The following is a 6,106-nucleotide window of genomic DNA, read 5'->3' as shown; positions in this document are numbered from 1 at the left end:
ACCCCCAAGTAATTGAATTATTAACATTAATCCACTAACTTTATAATTATAAGCATGAATAGTCCAAAACGCCCCTTTAAAAACTTTAACAGAAATCCGACCCAGTCAGGGTCACGCAGCCTGTGACGGCCCGTCACGACTGTGACGGTCCGTCCTGCATGTCCGTTACAAAGTTCAGAGACTAAATTTCACTAAAGGGTCTGTGACGGCCCGTCATGTCTGCGACGGTCCGTCCTGCCATTTCGTCGCGAAGTTCAGAGAGTCGATCTCAGTACCCAAATTTCTAAATTCTAAGTGTTTTGGAACGAGACCCCCTCGACGGTCCGTCGTGCCCATGACGGTCCGTCGTGGGATCCGTCGACCCAGACAGTGATTTCCAGAAATTACTCTGCTGCTCCAAACGACTAAACAGGTCGTTACAAATATTAATTATGTATTGAAAAATAAATGACAAATCAATAATTACTGATATTTAAAAAATAAGATACATTGAATTTAAATACATTAAAATATGAAAATTCATGACAATTAATGCCATATACTATATCAGTCATGAATATATATAAATAATAAAAAACATTTTCTAAGTAAAAATGTGCAGAAAATTAGTACAACGCTAGATAATAATAATATACATAGACTGTTTCAATATTGATGATACAAATATTTGTATTCTTATATATATACTTTTCAAATGATTTTTATTACATTCCATTATATAGAATTGTGGGTTTAAGTTTGGTATCAACCTGTGTGGTTAAAGGCATTTTGTATTTGTCTAAGGGTGTTTTTGATTTTACATAAGATCACATTGCAACGTGTTATTTAACTAAAAATTGAGCAGCATCGCACAGGTCACAATAAAGTATCTGAAAATTTCTCATTTCTCTCGGTGATAGAAGTTGTGCACATCTTCGTATTTTTTCTGCCTCTATTTGGTTGCATTCCTCTTTGTTTTTCAATTCTGATAAATTAATTTTCTCTATTTATTTGCAATTCATATTTTTCTTGATAGAGAGAAGAATTTTCTTTGATCTTTCTTCCTTCAATTTACAAGAGGTTGGTAATGAGACTTTAATGGAGGTTTTTTATTGAGCTAATTATTTTTATCAACGTTCAATCTCTTCTGTCTCTCATTAGATCGAGTTGTCTTAGACTAAGTTCCAATTTCGATATACTCCTTCTCGGATAGTCTATGTGTTAATTTTTACAATGTATTGTTTTAGTTTTGTTTCTTTTTCCTTTTATTTATGATTTTTGTTGTTTTTGATTCTTTATGTAATTATGTATCCATCTTCATTAGTGTGTAGAATAGTAGAATTTCATGAGAATTAAAATTTTAATTTTGAGTTGCTGAAACTAAGTACTTTGCATGTGACATTCGCAGCAAATTCAAACTTGCGGGGAAGAGACTGAAACTTCAATTTTAGGCAGGGTGACAATTGCTTATTTCTAAAACATTCTAATTATTTTGCTTAAATCTTTTGTTCTATTAGCTTTCTGAGGTCTCAAGTGATACTAAATTGTTCAGTTCTTAGTTGTAGGTTGTCCCATGGTATTGGCGATTAATTGATTATTATGTCTAAGTATTCTATACGTCTAAGTCTGATGTAAAGGTCAATATTCGTAGCATATGTGAATGATCTTCTCTCTTTAGGTCAATTGGTATTCTGAAAAATCCTTGCATTTCTTGTGAATCTTTTCAATCATATATTGTATATCACTACAATTAGCCAATTTTTATTCCTCTAGCCTATAGATTTAGCCATTTTCATTGAATCCAAGTAAGGAAGTCCTGCCAAATTGCATTTGTGAAATAGCAGTTTCATTCTCAACTTGAAAAAAGCCATCAGCAATAAAACATCATTTGAAAAGCAAGTCTTTGATTCTTAGCTTTCCACGGAGAGCCAGCGATAATATAAATGTATGCTTAGACTCAACAATATTGGTCATTGGTCATGTTATTTGTGGGTTTGAGTAGGTGAATGCTTTGGCTTTGAAAGGAAGAAATGTTACTTGGATGAGTATGTATAACGGAACATATATGTAGCATCATATGTTAATTGAGAGATTCGGTTGTTGAATAAGTATCCAACATGATTTATATGTTACTTAAGAAAGTTCAATAAGTAATTAACATGACAGAGGATATTGAAGGTAGAGTGATTCATATTGAAGACCTTGGCAATTGGCGGGACTTCGTCGTCTCCTAATGTCGAGGTACATATTTAGTTTGAATTTGATATAACAATCTATTTCATGAATTTACATAAAATTAAGAGTATGTCTTTTATATCGTAGTCTGATTTTTAAGTTAAATTTTGATGTAAAATCATAAGATTTTTCATTTAACACAGTAGCTGGAAATCTGGAATCAGCATTGGCAAAATTTGTTTCGTACTTCCTACTATTTTTACTACACTTAAAGCCACTCCTATTGCTATTTTTGGGATGCTGCTACAATGTTTCTTGATGCTATGATATCAAGTTAGTTCAATTGGTTTCAAATCAAAATTTCAGTGTGTTATAACTTATACGCTGGTACCAGAAAGATTATAGTCTGATTTTCTATGCGTCGTTATAGGCTGGCACCAGAAAGATTACAGTCTGATTTTCTATGCGTCGCTCCTCACTTTCATAATCTATCTGATTTATCTATTCTTATTTTCTTTTCCAACGACACTGTCTATTTCACATCTAAAGGAAAATGGTTCTCGAAAATATTTTTCCCCTCCTCCTGATACAATAAAGTTACATATTGTAAAAGTTGATAATTGCGAGCAACATGATACACTGTGGAAAGATGGACTCACATGTCATTTTGTGATATTAAGTTTCTTTATCATTGTTCGAATTTATTCTAAAGTAATTGTGTCAAAAGTTAAACGCCTGAGGTATTTCTGTTAAGGAGATTTAAGTGGAATTTGATGATATTCCTTTTGTTCACAGATGCATCTTAAAGGCATTTTTGTTATACTTGAAAAATAGGTATTTGAGGATTACGCTGTTAGCACTTTAGATTATATCAATAACCCCTACATTCAGTTTTTTCCAAGTTTGTTTTTCTTTTACAAAATTCGAGGTGACTTAATTGATGGTTTATATATATGCGTGTGATGCCACTTAAATAACAAGACTGGGCCACAAGGATTACGTAATTTTATTTTTTCTAAAAGCGAAAAAATTATACATGTTAAGATCTATTGTATTTATTTTCACTCTTTGTTGTGATGACATTTTCTTTTTGTAAAATATTGACACTGAAGTTGCATAGCACTTGCAGATGCTTGCCAAAAATATCCCTGCTACTAAAGTAATTTTGTATGACAAGTTTCTTATTCATTGTTAGAATGTAATCTTCTCCAGGTTAAAGATATTGCTTCCTTGAAAAATGTATAATTTATAACGTGCAAGTAGCAAGAGGTGGCTACAATATCAAAGTTGTGTTGTAGACATTCGACCGCTCTGTCTTTGTTTGACAGGAAAAATCGAATAAGCATGGAACCTATACTAGCAGCGGATCAGCGATAGGTGACTTATGCGCAAAACTGATGAGTTTCAGCTATCACACTTTTTTAAGATATTGTATCTTATTGGCATGTTTAGTAATGAAAATATGTAGACCTTTTTGTTTGAGATATGATTCTCTATAGATGATTGGTTCCATTAGTTAATAAAAATATTTCTTCGTTCTGATGTAATTGTGATGCTAACAAGGTATAAAGACTATGCTACAAATCTTGGAAAATGTTGCCGGCTGGTATGTACTTCTTGAAATATTCTTATTTGATGTGTTTATTTTTTCTGGAACACTTTATCTGATTTGATGCTTCTTAAGCCAATCTTATCACCTAGAAAATAAAATTATACTCTACTTAATTTATGCAAATAAAACTTTACACATCCACCAAATGTCATCTCTACTTAATTTATACAAATAAAACTTTACATAGCCACCAAATGTCATTTGAAAACATGCTATAACACAAGTATTTGAAAACATGAAATAACACACAAATGTTGGTCCGTGCAATACCATCTAGTATGAATAATACAAGTATTTATATTTTTATATTTAATTATTTTTAGGAGCATTCCATCAATGTAATATATATATTTTTTTAATTCTTTGTTCATTTTGTACATAATATGCTATTTTCATTCATCCACCTTTATATTTTGATAAAAATATAGAGGTGTGCTTTATCTTGAATGACATTAGTTTTGCTTTTAAAAATTTAAAAGTTCTGCAAAATGCTTATGGATTAAAATTAGTGTGTTGTGTTTAGATTATATTTCAAAATGTAAATAAACAATAACTCATTTTAGATTAAAAAAATTCTATTTGCATTATTTCAATATTCAAAAATAATAAATATATAATAAACATTTAATTACGGATTTGTTAATGATTGTGCAAAGCGCGAGCTAATTCAGTAGTTCAAATAAAGTGAAATTATTAATGAAAATATAATTATATAATAAATATTGTATCATTGTAATTTTTAAAATTTCTTTTACATAAATATTCAACTTTCAAGATTATTATGTTTCTTTCATAAATGCTTTAATAATTTATTATGGAGTTCAAAATGAACTAAAAATTTTCTTGTATCGTTAAACAGTGTAATATAATAATTTATCACTATAACATAAAAGTGGATTGTTTGAATTATCATGTAAATTTTGTGCATTCTTCATAGTGAATAATTAATTATGATTTTAAATTATATATTTAAAGTGACAAAATATTTTAAATCAAATTAGAAAAATTGTTAATTTGAGATAGAAATAGTATGCTTATCAATAATATGTTTTTAGATGCTATATTATTTAAAAAATAATTACAAATATTAAAGACTTAATTAATGTTCTTATATAATGTAAATAATAATAAAATAATTTTAAATTACATATTTAAAGTAAGAATTTTTTTAAAATTAAAAAACTATTTATTTAGGTGGAAATAGTAACTTGTCAATACTATGTTTTTAGATGTTTTATTATATTAAAAATAATATTTTTAATTTATGATGTAATGAGAACAATATTCAATTAATTAAAAAATGAAATAAAAAGGTGAATATTGAGAATTACTGTTTACCTCTTTATAAATGAACAATAAAGAATATTTCTATTTATCCTTTAAATATAGGAAATAAAGGTTAAAATAAAAATATATCGGAAATGATTTATGTGACACGTCATTTAAATTAATTGGAGATCACAATGGCAATCAAATATATTTAGAAGGGTTAAGAATATCTCAACAATATCAATATGTGTTTGTGGTGTGTTGATTATAGTGATTTGTTCCTAATCAAAAATATCAAGTTTGAGTCCTATTCGGGCTCGTTTGGATGGGCTTAATAAAAGTAGCTTTAAAAAAATATTTTTGAAAGTGCTGAAACTTATTTTTAAAATAAGCAGTTATGCGTTTGGATAAAAGTGCTGAAGTTAAAAAAAAAGTTGTTGATGTGTTTGGCAAATAAGTGCTGATAAACAGCTTTTTAAATCAAAATGTCTGAAATCCCCTTAAAAGTTGTTAACATAATAAAAGTTAATTAATTTATATTTTACAGCCATAAATAATTATATTTTGCTATCATTCACATATTTCTTTCTCATCACAAATTATTTATAAGAGGAATATAAATTTTTATTTAAGTTATATGTGCAACTTATTTTACATTTTAATAATATATAATTTGAATAGATCACTTGAAAGATTTAAGATTTATTTTATTTTCATTCATTAGTAATAGTAATTGTCTATCATCCACACGTGAAAAGGGAAAAATAGAAGAAAGAGATGTTAGGGTTATGTGGGTAATTTGGAGATTGTATAAAAATATTAAGGGCAAAAAGGTAAAAATGTGGTCAACTTAAAACAGCTTATAAGCTGGGAAAAAAAAAGCACCCCTACCCAGCTTTTAACTTTTGACTTAAAATAATTTTTTTTTAACTTAAAATAAGTTATTTTGAGTATTGTTAAACAGCCAAATAAGTCAAAAACCAGCTTTTAAGTCAGTTTGACCAGCTTTTAAGCTGAGCCAAACAGGCTCGAAATTTTTTTTTGGTTGATAGTGCCACGTGTGTCCATGGT

The sequence above is a fragment of the Solanum pennellii genome, chromosome 11 (genome assembly GCF_001406875.1).
Source record: "Solanum pennellii chromosome 11, SPENNV200".
NCBI lineage: Eukaryota > Viridiplantae > Streptophyta > Magnoliopsida > Solanales > Solanaceae > Solanum > Solanum pennellii.
This window is presented reverse-complemented; position numbering follows the sequence as displayed.